Here is a 24,317-nt window from a genome sequence, read left to right on the forward strand (position 1 = left end):
TTTGGCTTTGTTTTACTTTGGCATCCCCGTTGTTCTGAGATACTAGGAACATGGCGGTGTATGCGAAAAATTCGTCCTCGGCAATGGTTTAAGTCAAACGTCAATGTTAGTGTTATTTTAAAAAAAGAAAAAGAAAAACAAGATTTTTTTTTGTTATTTTTACTTGCCTTACAAATTTTATTTGAACTTTTAAACAAAATTTCACATTCATAAAAAATAGACTTTATACACCTTTTATAATATAAAATTTAAAAATTTATTTAACCAAAGTATATGATGAAAAATCGTCCCCGGTTTTATCATGTCGCAGTAATATCCAAAAATTACGAAAAAAAACAGCGAAATTAATTTACAAAAAGCCAAGGTCCTTGCACAGTTTAATCAAGACGTTAAAAAACTAAAAAAAATATGGCATTTTTTTTTAGTTTGCCGACCCCTCGGCATTCATTTTTACTTTGTCGACTTTTATAAATTTTCGGGTACATTGAGAAAGAATATCGCATTCATTTTTTGCGCAAACAAGTAGTTATCAATATTTGAAGACATTTAGTATCCAACGTAATCACTATTGTTTTGCTGGCGGCCATCTTGTTCCCGTTTGGGAAAAAAACGCCAAAAAGAACCAAAAGGGCCAAAACATGGCCCAAAAACATTCTTAGGCTTCAAGGCCGAAATGACCCCCTCACCCTCACCCTCACCCTTCCGGACATTTTTCAGCTTCCCGATATCGAAACCGACATTTTCTTTCACTTTCTTAATTATATTATTTTTTTCACTTTTCTTTCTAATCTGCGCGCACGCGCGTAGTCACTTGACGTTTCACTAAGTTCATGAATACATGGCGGACATTTTAAATGACAAGAAATATTTTTCATAAAATAAAGTCTTCACCTCATTTAAAAATAAAAATATTGCTGTCGGTAAGTTTTCACGAGCGGTTATGTTTTGTTTTTTTTGTTTTGTTTTTTTGGAGGGGAGGTATTCCATTATAGAACTTGTATAGGTTAATAGGTGCTTCTGCGGTTTAATTAACCGTTTTTCCATAAGTCACGCGCCGACCTTTATCGAGTAGAATACTATTCAACATTTCACAGAATTTCTCTGTTTACATTTGGGGGAGGCGGTGGAGGAGTGGGGGCGGCTGTGCTTTGGCCCCCAAAAAGAACGAAAAACATAAGATATGTTTTTGTAAACCACTCGTGAAAACTTAATTCTTTTTTTTTTATCAATTAAAAGGGGTTAATACCATGCAAACTTTAAATTTGCAACGGATTTGATCATCAGGTTTGTGGCCAGCAACATCGAATATCCCTAAAAACAAACAAATTAGTGGTCTGTGGTAGTGAAAGGTAATATTTACTTTTTAATTTGTTTTAATAAATATCATTATTTATATTAATAAATTAAAAGGTAAATTAAAATTAAAATAAATTAAAATTATTCTAAATACTGTTTTTAATTTGTGGTGGTGTCTTTACGGTCTTTCCTTTCGCTCAAGATTTCTTGGAATTTACCCCCCCCCCCTCCAATAAACCTTTTTTTTTGCGTCAACACAAGTGGCAGGAAAGGGGGGATTCCAGTTACATGTGACATATTTAGCCTTTTTTTTTTTTTTTGGCGTTTTTTTTTTCGCTATTGGAAAACAAGATGGCCGCCATTAAAAATGATAAAGATTACGTTGGATATTGAATGTCTTCAAATACGGATAACTACGTGTTTGCGCAAATAATAAATGCGATATTCGTTCTCAGCGTACTCGAAAACTCATAATAGTCGACAAATTAAAGGTGGATGCCGAGGGGTCGGTAAACTAAAACTTTACCAAAAATATATTGTACGTACTCGTTATGGAATAAAGTTTTCATGAAAAAAAATCACTTAATTTGATTAAGTAGTTTGTTTTTTCTTTCCAAGGAAAATCAAATTTTAATGAGATCGATCGGGTAGCGACCAACTCCTACTCCCCCCCCCCCGGGTTAGGAGAAGAAAAGCCAGGGGGAGATAACTCCAATCACCGCTTGAAGATTGTCAATATTTGACGAGATTATTTTGAAACATGAGCAGAAAAAATACTTAGATAAATATTTTAGTTTTTTTCCCCCTTTTTTTTACAGAATTTTTTAATCATTTTTTAAATTCTTTTTTCATTTTGTCATTTGTTAATCAATCGTTTGTTTAAAGGCACCCCCTACTCGTGCCCGTAAACAGCCAAATGGCAACGATAGAGCGATCTCATTAAAATGTGATTTTCCTCTGTAAAAAAAACCTACTTAATCAAATTTAGAGAATTTTTTTCGGGGAACTTCATTCCATAACGGCTACGTACAATGTTATTCTTTCAATATTTTCATTTTTTTTAATGTTTTTATTAAACTTTACAAAGACCAAAACTAAATTTCGAAGTGAAGAAAGTTCTGCTAAAATTCATTATATATATATACATATATATATATATATATATATATATATATATATATATATATATATATATAAAATTCCTTTGTTACGATTCGAACTCTTCGGTTTCTTTTATTTTCCAAATCTCAATTTTCGTAAATTGTATTCGAAACATATTTAATTAATATTTAGTTTTCTACCTCATCGTTTTTCGCAATTTTTGGATATGTTCATTACTGTGGCATGACAAAGTAGATACAATTGGTTTTACTTGAAAGTTTGTATTTCAGCTTTAGATACAAATAGTTTTATTTTAAAGTCTGTATTTCGACTTTAGATATAATAAAACACTTTATATTTTATTATTTCCCAATATTGTTTATAAAAAACACAGATTTTATGATTGACATATTTAAAAAAGAAGGTACTTGTACAGTTTAATAAAGATATTAAAAAATGAAAATATCGATAAAAGTTTCAATTGTACGTATCCGTTATGGAATGAAGTACTCTAAAAAAAACCCCACTAAATTTCATCAAGTATTTTTTTTAAAGCATACAAGCAATTTATGATACCAAACAAAAGGTTCGATTTTTAGGAAAAAATGCTAGTATTAAGGATGGGGAAGGAGTGTTGGCGGTTTAAATTGAGTTATGGTGTGTTCAAAAAAATTCGAAGATGCCTACCTTCAACGGGCTGTCATAAAAACGTGTTTTTCCGCTGTAAAAAACAACAACAAAAAAATTACTCTATTAAATTAAGTTTACTTCGTTTTTTTTTTAGATCTTCTGTCCAAAACGGATACGTACAATATAACCTTTTTTCCGATATTTTCAGTTTTTAATGTATTGATTAAACTGTACAAGTGCCAAAAATAAATGTTAAATTTGAAATCTTTTTTTTTTTTAATTATTTTTAGTCCAATTAAAAACAAAACAAAAGAAATGATTCATTTTATTGTGAAACAAAATTTACCGAATTTCACATGAAAACGATGGTATCTACGTTTTTTTCGATAATTTTAAAGATGATTATATCCCAAAATTATGAAAATCGAAAAGGGAAAAATCATTTCTTAAATAAAACAGAAAATCGATTTGGAAGAAAACGGTCGTAAGACACGAGAGAGCTCAAAAGGGGGATAAATTTGCGTTTTGATTTAAACAAGATGGCGGCAATTTTACACTTGTTAACACGATTAAAGTTGTTTTGTTTAATAATGCAGTAATATTCAAGTAATTTCGACTGAATAATTTGGAAGTTACCTTGTAATTTATTACGAACTGATGAAAAAATCAGTAGAAACGATTGCTTTTTTTATCTGAAAACTCCATATATCGATTAAAAAATTGTGTTCTATTAGTGTAGAAGCTCTGAATTATTTTTTTAAGTCGGCGTAAGGAAATATAATTTTAATAAAATAATTTAATAATAAAAAGCAACATTGGATTGTTATGAAGTAATTTTTTTTTCGGGAGAGATGAACAATTTAAATGGAACATCTTTTTTCAAATTAAAGCAACATTAAAAGGTCAACAACAAATTAATAATTTAAATGAAACATTTTTCAAATTAAAGCAACATTAAAGGGTCAACGGTCAACTACAAATTAATGATTTAAATGAAACATTTTTTCCGATTTAGATCAACATTGGATTTTTTTCCGAAACATTTTTTGACTTGAAGTATAAGTGTGGTACTTGTTGGACTGAGAAGTGCCACCAGGCGCCAGTTTAGTGAAACGCACAAACTAAGGTGACCACCGTCCGCATACTGCAGAATGGCCTTAAATACTAAAACACTTTAAAAATAATTTATAACATTATATAATCAATTTTTAATGCTGCAATATTTTAAGTTATAAATTTATTATATTTTTACTAGAATATTTTTTCCAGTTTCAACAAGTCTTTTACGACTACGTTTAAGTTTAACCATATTACTTTTCATGCTCGCATTTTTCTAATGTAATATATATATATATATATATATATATATATATATATAATTTAATGATTTATCCAAATTTTTGATATGTCAAAATTCCCGTAATGTTCATATACTAATAAAAAAGAATCAAATTTTATATATATTTTTGGCTCAATTATTTAAGATTAATGATTAAGATATTGATCATAGGTGTGAATGTATCAATATAAAGCGAAATCTTTAAATAATTTTCTCAAAGAGTTGTGCGAATTCCATAAGGATAAAAAAAATAAAAATTATTTAATACAAATCAATTAAAAAATAACTGCAATAAATAATAAATTTAATTAATTTTTCTTTGCAGATGTTCCCGATGAACGCTTTAATATTTGCTACAGAGAAAATCATATTCATATTTGGAAGATATAAACTATTACCTGTGGTTAAAAAATATCTTAAATTCTTATATTTATCAGAAAAAAAATCTGAATTATTTTTATAACAAAATTGTTATTCTTGTTTCTCAAAATAATACTTACTGAAACAAGCAAGTAAACGGTAAATATACACAATCTTTTTGCTTAATATGTGAATTTTCCTCTTCTCAAAAATAACATCTCGTGCAACATATTATGCGTCACATAAGAGAAAATCCTTCGTCTTGTATATGTGGATCGATTTCATTTAATGCGACATATGATAAACCACACTGACGATTAGTGTGAAATTTGTTAATGATGAATCAAATTCAGTAAAACATGAGTACTCACACTAGAGAAAAGCAACATTCTCATGAACAATGTGAATATTCCCGTACTGAGAAACCAAATCTAATGATGCATGTAAGTACTTAGACTGGTGAACAGCCATATTCTCGTGAACAGTGCCAATATTGATGTTTTGAAGGACAAAATCTAGTGATGGATATGAGTACTCACACTGGAGAAAAGCCATATTCTCATGGACAATTTCAATATTCACATTCTGAGGAACCAAATCTTGTGATTGATATGAGTACTCACACTGGAGAAAAGCCATATTATCATGGACAATTTCAATATTCACGTTCTGAGGAATCAAATCTAGTAATGGATATGAGTACTCACACTGGAGAAAAGCCATATTCTCGTGAACAATTTCAATATTCACATTCTGAAGAACCAAATCTAGTGATGGATATGAGTACTCACACTGGAGAAAAGCCATATTCTCATGGACAATTTCAATATTCGAGTTCTGAGGAACCAAGTCTTGTGATGGATATGAGTACTCACACTAGAAAAAATCCATATTCTCATGGACAATTTACATATTCACGTTCTGAGGAATCACATCTAGTGATGGATATGAGTACTCACACTAGAGAAAAGCCATATTCTCGTGAACAATTTCAATATTCGAGTTCTGAAGAACCAAATCTAGTGATAGATATGAGTACTCACACTAGAGAAACGCCATATTCTCGTGAACAATTTCAATATGCACGTTCTGAAGAACCAAATCTAGTGATAGATATGAGTACTCACACTGGAGAAAAGCCATATTCTCATGGACAATTTCAATATTCGAGTTCTGAGGAACCAAGTCTAGTGATGGATATGAGTACTCACACTAGAAAAAATCCATATTCTCGTGAACAATATCAACATTCATTTTCAGAAAAACAAAATGTAGCGAAACATGTGCAAACTAACACTGGAGGAAAACCATATTCTTGTGAAAAATGTCAATATTCATGTTTATACAAATCAGATCTAGAGAAACACATAAGAACTCACTCTGGAGAAAAACCATATTCTTGTGAACTATGTGATTATTCATGTGCACAGAAACAAAATCTAACGAACCACATGAGATTACACGTTAGAGGAAACACATATTCTTGTGAAAAATGTGTATATTCATGTTTGCGTAAAGAAGATCTACCGAAACATATGAGACACCATAAAATGTGAAAACCAGATTCATGTGAACAATATTAATATTACAGTTCTCGTAAACAAGATCCTTTTATTTTCAACCGAAACTGGCATTGGACAGACTATTTTCCTAAATGAGCTCGTAATTAAACTTAACTTGTAAATCTGACCCCCAAGATTGCCATGGGCATGGAATATGTGCCTATATAAAATATGGATTTCTATGTGGTAGGGACATCTCGAGTGAAGATCCTAACTTACCCTATATGTGCTTCCGGGTTGCACTAGCTCACACTACTGCATTTATACTTAGTCTCATCTGCCCCCACAACAGTGGAGTTACTATCTTTAAAAGCATATCTGAGAAAATTGACCAAGTTTTATCTGCTTATCCTTCAGCTAATGTATGTGGAGACTTCAATGTTGACAGTGTAGAATGGTTGACCCACTCAAACAAGACCGATGATGAGGGGATGTTCTGTTATGATTTCTCTATTGCTTATGACCTCACTCAGATTGTTCACAAACCTACCCGTGTGCCCGACAATGACGTCCAGTATGCGAGTCTCCTAGACCTTTTTTCTCTCAACTTGCCCTGAACTATGTTCAGTTTCCGTTCTGTCTCCTCTTGGATCTTTCGACCACTCAGTTGTATCAATTAAGATGAAAAGGAAATGTAATAAGTCCACAGACGTACCTCTCCATCGTACAGTATATCGATACATTATGGCTGATTGGGATAGATTCTGTACATTTATATACGATCTACCTCTGTGTTCAATGTTTATAAAGGATATGTCCTCTATAGTATCAGACCTGACGGAATGGTTAATTGTAGGTATAGATCGTTTCATACCCTCGAAAAAGTTCCAGCAAAAATCTAACAGCAATCAAGGGTTCTCTCCAGATTGTGCTGCTGCCATTGCGCACAGAAATCACTGTTCCACTGTTTCCAATGTAATAGATGCATGCAAACTAAAGCCCCTTTCAGGACTGCCAGCAACCATTGTAAGAAAGTAAAAAGAACGCAAGAGAGTTGTATGCTCAGTCCGTTAATTCCAAAGTAGCTGAGCAGTGGCTTGGTTCCCACCAGTTTTGGCAAATAGCAAACAGAATCCTAAACAGAAGCGTGCTCAATCCCAACTATCATCAATGTACCTGAGGTAATCTCGTCAACATCAGACAAGCCAAACTCTTTGCCAAGAACTTTGCAGATAATTCTTCTTTTTGCAGAAAAAAACCAAGGCCGCCAACCCCCAATATATCTGCCTGTATCAGAAAACACGGTATGTGATATACAAATATATGTACGTAATGTTGCCAAGCTTATAAAAAACTGTGATTCCAGTAAAGCAACCGGCCCTGACGGTATACCAATTATAGTACTCAAAAAACTTCAACCAGATCTAGCGCCCAAAATTACAAAACTGTTTAAACGTTTTCTTAATGAGAATTGCTTCCCGTCACCCTGGTAAATCTAATCAAGATCCCCTATATTTAAGAATTCAGGTGATCGCTGATCCCTCTCTCTCTCTCTCTCTCTACAGGCCAATAAGCCTCCTGTGCATCATGAGTAAGTTACTGGAATCTGTTAAATAGAGCAGTAACCAAGAATCTCAGCAAAAATAACCTTAGTGACACACAATATTGTTTCCGTTCTGTTAGATCTACAACAGATGTGCTTACAGTTATATCTCATAGGAGTAGCGAATCTCTCGACAAAAGCAACCTTTATTAGCGTATGGCATAAAGTTTTACTTCACAAGATCTCCAGCTATGGTATAGCTGGAAATGTCTTCTCAGTTATTAAATCATTTTTTTCTGATAGGTTCATACGACTGGTAGTTAATGGGCAAAAATCAGAAGCCCACAGTATGAATGTTGGAGTCTCTCAGGGGTCCATCCTGGGTCCAACTCTTTTCCTGATCTACATTAATGATCTTCCAAAACACATCCTTACATCGTTTGTAGACATTTTTGCTGATGACCCTACCATCTATGGTAGCACATCTAAGACAGTAAACGACCAAGTTCTCTCCGATTCTCTCTCCTCTGATTTTGATCATGTTGTACAATTGGAAAATGAGTGGCTGGTTACTTTTAATGCATCTAAAACCAAGCTTTTCTCTTTACATCATCAACGTTCTGATCCCTATCTGGCATCAATAAATATGAATGGCTCTCGTCTTGGGGAGACCAAGTTTATACAAGCTTCTGGGCTTGACCTGATCTTAAATGGAACACATACATCAAATCTGTTGCCAAGATTGCTGGAAAAATGGTCGCTTGCTTTTATCGATCCAGTAGATATCTCCCTGCAGATGCAATTCTCTATCTATATAAGAGCCAGGTACGCCCAAGGATGGAATACTGTTGCCACATCTGGGCAGGAGCTGCTAGAAAGGACTTGTGATGCCTTGATAGAATTCAAAATAGACTTCATAGCCTCATAGGAGATGTCCTTTTCTCTTCGCTGCAACCTCTATCTCACAGAAGAGATGTTGCGAGTTTGTCTCTGCTTTATCGTTATTTTCATGGAAACTGTTCGACTGAGCTTCAATATATAGTCCCCTCCGCCAAACTTTCACAAGAAAAGCTCGTCTAGCTGAAAACACTATCAAGAATTCCCCCAACTTGTTATCTGTGCCTAAACATAGATTCCATGAACAAAGCTTCTTTCATAGAACTGAACGCCTGTGGAATTGTCTTCCGTTTTCCTGCTTTCCAGCTGACTACAATATGGTGTCTTCAAGTCCAACGTAAACAAATTCTTGAGGAGCCGTTCCACTTGTTAACAAATTTACCCGAATTTCCATTACTAACGATTACTTTATTGTCCAACCGACTACGGTAGACACTTAAAGCTTATCCTCGAGTGATCTCTTGTCCTTGATAAGTGGTGATGCCTATGTAAAAAAAAAAGAAAATTAAAGATGACGACGTAATTGAAAAGAAACATAATATTGTGGTTCGGCCTTAAAATAAACTGTCAGCGACGAAAGTCTCTGTTTTAAATGAAAACACAAATATCAGCTCTATTAATATAAAAAAGAGAATCACAATTGGCTTCATTCAACAATGCATCAGAAACACATTTTAAACTACACTACCATTCATTTGCTGATTCATTCGAGCAGTTTTAACCATGGCATCTCATCACTTACAACCATGATATTATTTGTGAATTGACTCCCCTATAAACGATTGACAATAACCTTAGAAATTAAAAGCTACTGCAATAGCTGGATAAACCTTAGAAATTGCGGAACAAGATGGTCAATAAGTCCAGAGTATGGAAATGTAGAGAAGACCTTTGTTGGCAAATATAAAACTACAAGAATTACAACGAGAGCAATAAAGTCTTCAACTCTAAGGTAAACAAGTTTTTGATGAGCCGTTCCAATTGCAAAATTAACGTCCTGAGCACAAAAACATATTGAAAACGGAAGCTCTAAAATCGGTTACAATTTTGACTATGGCATTTCATCACTTACAACCATGATATTATTTTTGAAATAAACTACACTACCATTCATCTTTTGATTAATTTCAACAGTTTGGACCATGACATTTAATCACTTACAACCATGATATTATTTGTGAATTGAACTACACTACCATTCATTTGTTGATTCATTCGAACAGTTTTGACCATGACATTTCATCACTTACAGCCCCGATATTATGTGAGAAGTAAAGTACATTACCATTCATTTGTTGATTAATTTCAACAGTTTTAACCATGACATTTCATCACTTACAACAATATTATTTGTGAATTAAACTACGCTACCATTCATTTGTTGATTCACTCCAACAGTTTTGATTATGACATTTCATCACTTGCAATCCGGAGATTATTTGTGAATTAAACTACGCAACCATTCATTTGTTGATTCATTCCAACAGTTTTGACCATGGAATCCCATAATTTAAAACAATGATCTTATTTCTGAATCAAACTAAACTATCATTCCTTTGTTGATTAATTCCAACGGTATTGCCGATTACATTTTATCACTTACAACCATGATATTATTTGTGAATTAATTCCCCTATACGGTCATTATAATTAGCTGCTAATAATGTGAAATTCTCACACCGTCACCCGTTTGTTCTTCCTTGCTACTATCAATGGTAAAGCTTCTGCAAACAACTGGACCTTGAGAATTGAGGAACCAGATGGTCAGTAAGTTATGAGTATGGAAATGTCCGGAAGAGCACCGTTGTCAAATTAAAAGAATTACAACGACAGAAATAAAGAGTTATTTTACTATTTAAAATTGTAACATACAACACACTCCGTCTGGAGCTTAACCAGATATCTTAAGCTGCAGGACTCTAAATTATGATTCTCTCAATTACAATAATAACGGGCGTCCTAGCACAAAATCAAGACCACATATTGAAAATGGAAGCTCCAGAATCAGCTAAGTTTTGTGCAGAAAAGAAATTGTTTCAGATAAAACAATTTATCGCATGTTGCAGTGCAAAGACGACTGGAGAAGAGAACCTGCACACTCCGTCCTTTCTTGTATATAATAAAATAGATGCAATTTTCCCCCTCGAGACGAAACTGCCTAAGGTTGACAACAATAGATGGCACATAAACACTCACTATTTTTACGTCATTAGTCATCACGTTATTTAACTATAGACCGCAATTACATACATTATTTCGTTATATTAAAAAATTACATTTAGTCCGAGGAGCGCCATGACTTATCGTTCTAACTGTTGAAATTATTTTGTATCAATAATTATTCATCCCCTGTTTACTTTTATTATATTTTTATCCTAGTTCTTATATTTGATTCTCTGTATTTCGAATCTTATGATTCTTAGTTTCGTATATTGTGGGTTTGTACGAAACTCGCTTTAATGTAAAGAAAAGAGCATGATGACGTCACGAGTGCAGCGCAAGATTCGGCCTCTTTTGAATTCCAGCGACGTGGAGAGTGGACGTAGATTTAGTGCCCGGTGTAGATATGGAATTTTGATGTATCCTCCTTCAAGAAGAATACCCGGCAACAGAACACTGGGACACGAGGAGGCGTACTTCTGAAGACTTTACGTGGATACGCTTTGCACGTATTTTGAAGAAGTGTAATTTTTAAAAAGAACTTAAATTTAGAAAAAAAGAAAAAGGCAGGTGCCTGATCACCATCAATTTGTGAGTACGTTCCTAAAATATATTGCATATATGATTAGGAACTACTATTTGAATGATATTTTATTCGTTCAGTGATACATTTTCAATAAAAGAACAAGCGTTTTTTTGTTATTTTTGCATTATATGTTGTTACTTTGGCGTGTTTTGTTTTTTAATTTAATGGCCACAAAGGGAAAAATTTGCAACCAACGTTTTGTAAATAAAATCTGTTCGTTTTGAAACAAGACTTTTATATTTTTCTTTACACCACCGCTTTTTTTATTCATCCTTATATATATTTTTTACAGATTAGTTATTTTCGTGGTGAATTTATCTGAAGGAGGATAAATTTCCGACATTATGCAAATTTGTTTTCTCTTATTTGGAAGAATTTTGTAAATTTATTGCTTTTATTTGAAGGAATTTTGCAAGTTTTCTACCATGATTTCAAAGTATTTTCCAAGTTTTTGTCGCTTTATTTAAGAGTTGTTTGGAAATGTCCTGCTTTTTTTTAAAAGCATTTTTAAAATTTATTTTCCCTTATTTCGGAATACTTTTACAATTAAGTGCTCTGTTCGAATAATTTAAGTGAATTAATTTACTATTCGCACTTTATGATATGATACGCGTGCCTTCCCCCTTCCTATTTCGAGAAACGCGTTTCCCTTTATGTTAGGTCGGTAAGAGGGGTTTATCTTTATCCCATCAGCCTACCTTCTTGACTCGTCCTTACATCCCCCGTACCTCACTCCTGTATTAAGAACGGGCTGTATAGATATTTCAACTACTAAATTCCCTTCCCACATAAAGTTGTAATTTAGTGTGTTTCTTAACGTCCCCTAAACGAATTCGACGATTACTATTTAGTTTACTTCTGAATGTATCATTTTTATGTACATCAAATGTCTTTATTTATATCGGTCCAATATATTTAATGTAATATTTCGTTTATTTCTGAATGTATCATTTTTATGTACATCTAATGTCTTTATTTATATCTTATGTCCAATATATTTAATGTTATATTTCGTTTATTTCTGAATGTATCATTTTTATGTACATCTAATGTCTTTATTTATATCTTATGTCCAATATATTTAATGTTATATTTCGTTTATTTCTGAATGTATCATTTTTATGTACATCTAATGTGTTTATTTATATCAGTCCAATATATTTAATGTTATATTTCGTTTATTTCTGAATGTATCATTTTTATGTACATCTAATGTATTTATTTATATCGGTCCAATATATTTAATGTTATATTTTGTTTATTTCTGAATGTATCATTTTTATGTAAGCTGATGTCTTTATTTATATCTTATGTCCAATATATTTAATGTTATATTTCGTTTATTTCTGACTGTATCATTTTTATCTACATCTAATGTCTTTATTTATATCTTATGTCCAATATATTTAATGTTATATTTCGTTTATTTCTGAATGTATCATTTTTATGTACATCTAATGTCTTTATTTATATCTTATGTCCAATATATTTAATGTTATATTTCGTTTATTTCTGAATGTATCATTTTTATGTACATCTAATGTCTTTATTTATATCGGTCCAATATATTTAATGTTATATTTCGTTTATTTCTGAATGTATCATTTTTATGTACATCTAATGTCCTTATTTATATCGGTCCAATATATTTAATGTTATATTTCGTTTATTTCTGAATGTATCATTTTTATGTACATCTACTGTCCTTATTTATGTAGGTCCAATATATTTAATGTTATATGTCGTTTATTTCTGAATGTATCATTTTTATGTACATCTAATGTCTTTATTTATATCGGTCCAATATATTTAATGTTATATTTCGTTTATTTCTGAATGTATCATTTTTCTGTACATCTAATGTCTTTATTTATATCCGTCCAACTTTTTTAATAATATATTTCGTTTATTTCTGAATGTATCATTTTAATGTACATCTAATGTCTTTATTTATATCGGTCCAATATATTTAATGTTATATTTCGTTTATTTCTGAATGTATCATTTTTATATACATCTTATGTCCTTATTTATATCCGTCCAATTTTTCTTAATGTTATATTTCGTTTATTTCTGAATGTATCATTTTTCTGTACATCTAATGTCTTTATTTATATCACTCCAACTTTTTAAATGTTATATTTCGTTTATTTCTGAATGTATCATTTTTATGTACATCTAATGTCTTTATTTATATCGGTCCAATATATTTAATGTTATATTTCGTTTATTTCTGAATGTATCATTTTTATGTACATCTAATGTCTTTATTTATATCGGTCCAATATATTTAATGTTATATTTCGTTTATTTCTGAATGTATCATTTTTATGTACATCTAATGTCCTTATTTATATCGGTCCAATATATTTAATCTTATATTTCGTTTATTTCTGAATGTATCATTTTTATGTACATCTAATGTCCTTATTTATATCGGTCCAATATATTTAATGTTATATTTCGTTTATTTCTGAATGTATCATTTTTATGTACATCTAATGTCTTAATTTATATCGGTCCAATATATTTAATGTTATATTTCGTTTATTTCTGAATGTATCATTTTTATGTACATCTAATGTCCTTATTTATATCGGTCCTATATATTTAATGTTATATTTCGTGTATTTCTGATTGTATCATTTTTATGTACATCGAATGTCTTTATTTATATCGTTCCAATATATTTAATGTAATATGTCGTTTATTTCTGAATGTATCATTTTTATGTACATCTAATGTCCTTTTTTATATCTTATGTCCAATATATTTAATGTTATATTTCGTTTATTTCTGAATGTATCATTTTTATGTACATCTAATGTCCTTATTTATATCGGTCCAATATATTTAATCTTATATTTCGTGTATTTCTGAATGTATCATTTTTATGTACATCTAATGTCCTTACTTATATCGGTCCTATATATTTAATGTTATATTTCGTTTATTTCTGAATGTATCATTTTTATGTACATCTAATGTCCTTATTTATATCGGTCCAATATATTTAATGTTATATTTCGTTTATTTCTGAATGTATCATTTTTATGTACATCTAATGTCCTTATTTATATCGGTCCAATATATTTAATGTTATATTACGTTTATTTCTGAATGTATCATTTTTATGTACATCTAATGTCCTTACTTATATCGGTCCTATATATTTAATGTTATATTTCGTTTATTTCTGAATGTATCATTTTTATGTACATCTAATGTCTTTATTATTATCTTATGTCCAATATATTTAATGTTATATTTCGTTTATTTCTGAATGTATCATTTTTATGTACATCTAATATCTTTTTTTATATCGGTCCAATATATTTAATGTTATATTTCGTTTATTTCTGAATGTATCATTTTTATGTACATCTAATGTCCTTATTTATATCGGTGTAATATATTTAATGTTATATTACGTTTATTTCTGAATGTATCATTTTTATGTACATCTAATGTCTTTATTTATATCTTATGTCCAATATATTTAATGTTATATTTCGTTTATTTCTGAATGTATCATTTTTATGTACATCTAATGTCTTTATTTATATCTTATGTCCAATATATTTAATGTTATATTTCGTTTATTTCTGAATGTATCATTTTTATCTACATCTAATGTCTTTATTTATATCGGTCCAATATATTTAATGTTATATTTCGTTTATTTCTGAATGTATCATTTTTATGTACATCTAATGTCCTTATTTATATCGGTCCAATATATTTAATGTAATATTTCGTTTATTTCTGAATGTATCATTTTTATGTACATCTAATGCCTTATTTATATCGGTCCAATATATTTAATGTTATATTTCGTTTATTTCTGAATGTATCATTTTTATGTACATCTAATGTCTTTATTTATATCGGTCCAATATATTTAATGTAATATTTCGTTTATTTCTGAATGTATCATTTTTATGTACATCTAATGCCTTATTTATATCGGTCCAATATATTTAATGTTATATTTCGTTTATTTCTGAATGTATCATTTTTATGTACATCTAATGTCCTTATTTATATCGGTCCAATATATTTAATGTAATATTTCGTTTATTTCTGAATGTATCATTTTTATGTACATCTAATGCCTTATTTATATCGGTCCAATATATTTAATGTTATATTTCGTTTATTTCTGAATGTATCATTTTTATCTACATCTAATGTCTTTATTTATATCGGTCCAATATATTTAATGTAATATTTCGTTTATTTCTGAATGTATCATTTTTATGTACATCTAATGCCTTATTTATATCGGTCCAATATATTTAATGTTATATTTCGTTTATTTCTGAATGTATCATTTTTATGTACATCTAATGTCCTTATTTATATCGGTGTAATATATTTAATGTTATATTACGTTTATTTCTGAATGTATCATTTTTATGTACATCTAATGTCCTTACTTATATCGGTCCTATATATTTAATGTTATATTTCGTTTATTTCTGAATGTATCATTTTTATGTACATCTAATGTCTTTATTAATATCTTATGTCCAATATATTTAATGTTATATTTCGTTTATTTCTGAATGTATCATTTTTATGTACATCTAATATCTTTTTTTATATCGGTCCAATATATTTAATGTTATATTTCGTTTATTTCTGAATGTATCATTTTTATGTACATCTAATGTCCTTATTTATATCGGTGTAATATATTTAATGTTATATTACGTTTATTTCTGAATGTATCATTTTTATGTACATCTAATGTCTTTATTTATATCTTATGTCCAATATATTTAATGTTATATTTCGTTTATTTCTGAATGTATCATTTTTATGTACATCTAATGTCTTTATTTATATCTTATGTCATATATATTTAATGTTATATTTCGTTTATTTCTGAATGTATCATTTTTATCTACATCTAATGTCCTTATTTATATCGGTCCAATATATTTAATGTAATATTTCGTTTATTTCTGAATGTATCATTTTTATGTACATCTAATGCCTTATTTATATCGGTCCAATATATTTAATGTTATATTTCGTTTATTTCTGAATGTATCATTTTTATGTACATCTAATGTCTTTATTTATATCGGTCCAATATATTTAATGTTATATTGCGTTTATTTCTGAATGTATCATTTTTATGTACATCTAATGTCCTTATTTATATCGGTCCAATATATTTAATGTTATATTTCGTTTATTTCTGAATGTATCATTTTTATGTACATCTAATGTCTTTATTTATATCGGTCCAATATATTTAATGTTATATTTCGTTTATTTCTGAATGAATCATTTTTATGTACATCTAATGTCTTTATTTATATCGGTCCAATATATTTAATGTTATATTTCGTTTATTTCTGAATGTATCATTTTTATGTACATCTAATGTCCTTATTTATATCGGTCCAATATATTTAATGTTATATTTCGTTTATTTCTGAATGTATCATTTTTATGTACATCTAATGTCCTTATTTATATCGGTCCAATATATTTAATGTTATATTTCGTTTATTTCTGAATGTATCATTTTTATGTACATCTAATGTCTTTATTTATATCGGTCTAATATATTTAATGTTATATTTCGTTTATTTCTGAATGTATCATTTTTATGTACATCTAATGTCTTTATTTATATCGGTCCAATATATTTAATGTTATATTTCGTTTATTTCTGAATGTATCATTTTTATGTACATCTAATGTCTTTATTTATATCGGTCCAATATATTTAATGTTATATTTCGTTTATTTCTGAATGTATCATTTTTATGTACATCTAATGTCCTTATTTATATCGGTCCAATATATTTAATCTTATATTTCGTTTATTTCTGAATGTATCATTTTTATGTACATCTAATGTCCTTATTTATATCGGTCCAATATATTTAATGTTATATTTCGTTTATTTCTGAATGTATCATTTTTATGTACATCTAATGTCTTTATTTATATCGGTCTAATATATTTAATGTTATATTTCGTTTATTTCTGAATGTATCATTTTTATGTACATCTAATGTCTTAATTTATATCGGTCCAATATATTTAATGTTATATTTCGTTTATTTCTGAATGTATCATTTTTATGTACATCTAATGTCCTTATTTATATCGGTCCTATATATTTAATGTTATATTTCGTGTATTTCTGATTGTATCATTTTTATGTACATCGAATGTCTTTATTTATATCGTTCCAATATATTTAATGTAATATGTCGTTTATTTCTGAATGTATCATTTTTATGTACATCTAATGTCCTTATTTATATCTTATGTCCAATATATTTAATGTTATATTTCGTTTATTTCTGAATGTATCATTTTTATGTACATCTAATGTCTTTATTTATATCGGTCCAATATATTTAATGTTATATTTCGTTTATTTCTGAATGTATCATTTTTATGTACATCTAATGTCTTTATTTATATCGGTCCAATATATTTAATGTTATATTTCGTTTATTTCTGAATGTATCATTTTTATGTACATCTAATGTCCTTATTTATATCGGTCCAATATATTTAATCTTATATTTCGTGTATTTCTGAATGTATCATTTTTATGTACATCTAATGTCCTTACTTATATCGGTCCTATATATTTAATGTTATATTTCGTTTATTTCTGAATGTATCATTTTTATGTACATCTAATGTCTTTATTTATATCTTATGTCCAATATATTTAATGTTATATTTCGTTTATTTCTGAATGTATCATTTTTATGTACATCTAATATCTTTTTTTATATCGGTCCAATATATTTAATGTTATATTTCGTTTATTTCTGAATGTATCATTTTTATGTACATCTAATGTCCTTATTTATATCGGTGTAATATATTTAATGTTATATTACGTTTATTTCTGAATGTATCATTTTTATGTACATCTAATGTCTTTATTTATATCTTATGTCCAATATATTTAATGTTATATTTCGTTTATTTCTGAATGTATCATTTTTATGTACATCTAATGTCTTTATTTATATCTTATGTCCAATATATTTAATGTTATATTTCGTTTATTTCTGAATGTATCATTTTTATGTACATCTAATGTCCTTATTTATATCGGTCCAATATATTTAATCTTATATTTCGTTTATTTCTGAATGTATCATTTTTATGTACATCTAATGTCTTTATTTATATCGGTCCAATATATTTAATGTAATATTTCGTTTATTTCTGAATGTATCATGTTTATGTACATCTAATGTCTTTATTTATATCTTATGTCCAATATATTTAATGTTATATTTCGTTTATTTCTGAATGTATCATTTTTATGTACATCTAATGTCCTTATTTATATCGGTCCAATATATTAATTGTTATATTTCGTTTATTTCTGAATGTATCATTTTTATGTACATCAAATGTCCTTATTTATATCGGTCCAATATATTTAATGTTATATTTCGTTTAGTTCTGAATGTATCATTTTTATGTACATCGAATGTCCTTATTTATATCGGTCCAATATATTTAATGTTATATTTCGTTTATTTCTGAATGTATCATTTTTATGTACATCTAATGTCTTTATTTATATCGGTCCAATATATTTAATGTTATATTGCGTTTATTTCTGAATGTATCATTTTTATGTACATCTAATGTCCTTATTTATATCTTATGTCCAATATATTTAATGTTATATTTCGTTTATTTCTGAATGTATCATTTTTATGTACATCGAATGTCCTTATTTATATCGGTCCAATATATTTAATGTTATATTTCGTTTATTTCTGAATGTATCATTTTAATGTACATCTAATGTCCTTATTTATATCGGTCCAATATATTTAATGTAATATTTCGTTTATTTCTGAATGTATCATTTTTATGTACATCTAATGTCTTTATTTATATCGGTCCAATATATTTAATGTTATATTTCGTTTATTTCTGAATGTATCATTTTTATGTACATCTAATGTCTTTATTTATATCGGTCCAATGTATTTAATGTTATATTTCGTTTATTTCTGAATGTATCATTTTTATGTACATCTAATGTCTTTATTTATATCTGATGTCCAATATATTTAATGTTATATTTCGTTTATTTCTGAATGTATCATTTTTATGTACATCTAATGTCTTTACTTATATCGGTCCAATATAGTTAATGTTATATTTCGTTTATTTCTGAATGTATCATTTTTATGTACATCTAATGTCTTTATTTATATCGTTCCAATATATTTAATGTTATATTTCGTTTATTTCTGAATGTATCATTTTTATGTACATCTAATGTCTTTATTTATATCTTATGTCCAATATATTTAATCTTATATTTCGTTTATTTCTGAATGTATCATTTTTATGTACATCTAATGTCTTTATTTATATCGGTCCAATATATTTAATGTTATATTTCGTTTATTTCTGAATGTATCATTTTTATGTACATCTAATGTCTTTATTTATATCGATCCAATATATTTAATGTTATATTTCGTTTATTTCTGAATGTATCATTTTTATGTACATCTAATGTCCTCATTTTTATTATATGTCCAATATATTTAATGTACGTTTGGTATAGCGCACTATTCTTCGTATATATTTTTCCAAATAAATAATATTTAAGCAATACATATATTTTCCATTTTCTCCCTTTAAGAATTGAGGTTGTAACTTTCGTAACCCTGTTTCGGAAGATAATTTACATTTTACTTGCATTAGTTGAAATTCCACGGGTATTGCGGTTTACGTTTGCGAGAAACTATAGCATTTTCTGTCCCTATTCGGCGAATGAGAGATTTTGCTAGACTGAGGTAATTTTATTTTTTCTCCTAATCCAGCGTGTTTGATATTTTTTGGAAGCTGGATTTTCCCCACTTTACGAACCGACCTTTATCTATTCCCTCGTGGGGAGGCAAGTAAATAGGGACGTTGTGTCCAAAACCGGTGTTCATTATATGTTCGTATTTTCCCCAATGTATTAAAAAAAATAATAAGTATATACTCCACTATTTTGATTTATAATGAACACGTGCGTGCTTTCATATCTACCAAATGTCTATGGGTTGTGAATTAACCGGACGGTATTATTACAAATATTGTATTATGCATTAAAGTCTACTTTAACTTAAATTTGTTGAATTCGCATGTTTGTAAAAAAAGGATTTCTTATATGTTGAGGATATTTATGATAATTTTCAATAGCGAGTTTATACCCATTTGCTTACCAGACTGTGTTATACAAAGAGTTTTTGAAAAAACAAAACAAATGCCTTTTCTTAGCCTTGACCCGTATTTGCTTTTGGTTATTTGGAGTCCTTCGAAGATACACATATGACATTAGTGGCATGTATCCTCCCCGACGTAGTTGTATATTTAAACTCTCTTCCCTCTCTTTTCCTAGGTTGCATTGCAGTGAGGATATTGCTATAAAGAGTGTTAAACGTTATTCTTCATTTCCAGTGAATTAATTTTTAATCCACTTAATTTTAATTTTGAGCCATTGATTGGATTCGTCCCTCTCGTAGCACAGGTGTTGAATTATGCATTAAAGTCTACTTTAATTAAAACTTGCTGAATTCGCATGTGTGCGATTACTTTCGCATTTTTTTTGTAAAAAAGGATTTTCTTATACGTTCAGGATATTTATGATAATTTTCAATAGCGAGTTCATACCCATTTGCTTACCGGACTGTGTTATACTAAGAGTTTTTGAAAAAACAAATGCTTTTTCTTAGCCTTAGCCCGTATTTGCTTTTGGATATTTGGAGTCCTTCGAAGATACACATGTGACATTAGTGACATGTACCCTCCCCCGACGTAGTTGTATATTTAAACTCTCTTTCCACTCTTTTCCTAGGTTGCATTTCAGTGAGGATATTACTATAGAGAGTGTTAAACGTTATTCTTCATTTTCCAGTCAATTAATTTTGAATCCACTTAATTTTAATTTTGAGTCATTCATTGGATTCGTCCCTCTCGTAGCACAGGTGTTGATCTCACTGGGTTCTTGTGGTTGCGAGGGAACTGAGATATTTTGGTCTTCGCCAGAGATTCTATAAGGATGAGGAGGTTGGATGTTAGGTGAACTTTTCAAACCTTTATACTCTTTTAAATGCAAATAGTTAATTATGTGGCGGAATATTCTCCATTCAAACTTCTGTTGTGACCTTGCATTTGATCACTAGTTTTTAAATTTGTGAATCTTGTTAGGTACTCCTCTGTTTAAACCTAAAACATGAAAGTTTTCATGTGAATTTTTATAGAATAATCTTATTAGATTTTTTTGCTGTTTTTGTTCTCGTATGTGTTTCCTGGAGAGCTTCTGACCATACATTGTGTGGTATATGTATATAAAATAAAATGTATTATAAAATTTACAGGTGTCATTCAACTGCCATTTCTTTTTATGAAAGAATGTTGGAATTTTTTATACCAATAATTATGCTCCCTGTTTACTTTTTATTCTGGTTCTTATATTTGATTTTCTGTATTTCGTATATTTTATGATTCTTAGTTTCGTATATTTTGGATTTGTACGGAACTCCCTTTAATTAAAAGAAAAGGGAAATGTTACTTCCTTGATGACATCACAAGTCACAGTGCGATAATTTTGGATTGCAGCGACGTGGATATTGGACGTGGTTTCATTGCCCGAAGCTGATACGGAACTTTCAGAGCCGTCCTTCAAAGAAGTACACCTGGCAAGCATACCCCAGACGCGACGAAAGCAAACCTCTGAAGACTTTATTTACGTGGCTACAGTTTGCACGTAATTGGAAGGAGAGAAATTGTAAAGGACTTTAAATTGAGAAAAAAAGAGAGAAAAAGGCACATGCCTGACCGCCATCAATTTATGAGCACGTTCCTAAAATGTATTGCATATGAGAGAGTGATTAGGAACTGCTATTTGAATCATAATATTGTATTCGTTCATTGATGCGACATTTTCAATATAGAAACCAGCCTCTTTATTGCATTATATGTTGTTACTTTGGCGTTCATTTTTTTTTTAATTAATGCCTGCAAAGGGAAAAATTTGCAACCAACTTAATTGTAAATAAAATCTCTTCTTCGTTTTTAAACAAGACCTTTATACTTTATTATTTACCCCCCCCCCCTTTTTTTTAATTTCATGCTTTTTTTTTTTACGAAGGCCAGAGGAATAGTTGGCTGAAACGTCGTGAAAAACGACAACTAAAATATGAGGATAATAGTCCGAAATAAAAAATAAAATAATTATATATATATATATATATATATATATATATATATATATATATAAATTGGATTTTTTACCCTTCACCGGACTATCCATTCATGTGAAATCTTTTTATCATTTTTCTTTTACCTCCTATTCCCCTTACCTCACCTTTTTAACCAAGTAAGATCTGTGACTTACTTGTAGTTTCATCAAATACTTTTACATGCAAAATCCGATCCCGCATTTTGCTAATTCCTGCCCTCTGATGAGAAGGAGAGTATTTCTTCGAAACTCCGCGGATTAAGGACTATCCACTTATCTTGTGCTTCCTTTTTTAAAATTAAATATGTTTTTAACTCTTTTTCAAGATGTCTTTTAACATGTTTTATTAATCATTTGTTCATATATATATGCCTCCCACGAAGACAGTTAGAAGTTTTACACTATGAAAAAAGAGTTTTCATTCATAAAAGTTTTTTTTTAAATTAAAATGTGTTTGTAACTAAAAAAAACTGCTTCATAATTATGCATTTTTAAACTTTGCAGATCAGGCAGATATGTATTAAAAAAGGAAATTAGAAATCCTTCTAGACCGGGGCAATTTATTTGGGGGGTTATATATAAACCCGATCTTTCATAATGCTTGTATATAAATATCTAATATATATAAAGCCCTATTTCCTTATAAATATTTAAATTCGACTTTATGCCGAACTTTTCTAACATGGGAAGGTCAGTAAATAGCCAAGTTTGTTCCTTTTAGATAAAAAGTAATTCTGTGGTAACTTTTGGAGGTGCCTAAGGATCTGTAAATAAAATTATGTATCTGTAAATATGTTGTTTGTTTGCCCAATATACAACAATGTAATCTTATTTCATTTAGTATTTTATTTATAAATATATTTTTAGTAAAAACAAATGTAAATAAAACTGTTTTTAAATAAAACGCTAATTTCAAATGGTAAATCCCTGAATTTATCCTCATAAGGAAGCAAGTAAATTTCCAAGTGTTGTTATATATACATATATACATATATATATATATATATATATATATATATGTTGTTCAAAAATTGTAGATAAACTGTAGTTTTTTTAAATGTTTTTCGTTTGTTTGCTTACAGAAAAAAAAGTAAACTTTTCTTTAATCTGTTAAGTTTAAAGGGAATAAATTTATATATTATTTTTATTATTTTCTAAATTGTATACACAATTTAAAAGAATATTTTTAATAAAAAAGTTTTGTGTTTTATCCTTTTCATAATGATTATTTGTATTTGTTTGAATATTTGTTTAAATATCTATTTATATAATCGAATATTTGTTTTCCTTTTATACAATATTAAAACAATAGGTAAAACTTTTTGAAGCATACCCTCATTAATCTTAGGCACGAGCCACCCCTGGTTAAATGTAACCAAAGATATGAGGATTTCAATATTGAATTTTGCTACGAGTGTATTTATTATGCGGTACAATTAAAGGGACATAACTCCCGAAAGAGTTACCTTCCCCTGAAACATATATAAACCTGAAGAGTCCTAAAGTGGATGAAACGCGGAATATTCAGTGTAGCTTAATCACCATATATATTTTATAACTTACTAACTAGTTCTACCTACGTATTGAGCGGTTTGGAAGTAAATAATCGAGTTCGAGTTTACACAAAAAATTCACACTTTCGTATA

This window comes from Euprymna scolopes, chromosome 46 (genome assembly GCF_053919585.1).
Source record: "Euprymna scolopes isolate OS-2025 chromosome 46, ASM5391958v1, whole genome shotgun sequence".
NCBI lineage: Eukaryota > Metazoa > Mollusca > Cephalopoda > Sepiida > Sepiolidae > Euprymna > Euprymna scolopes.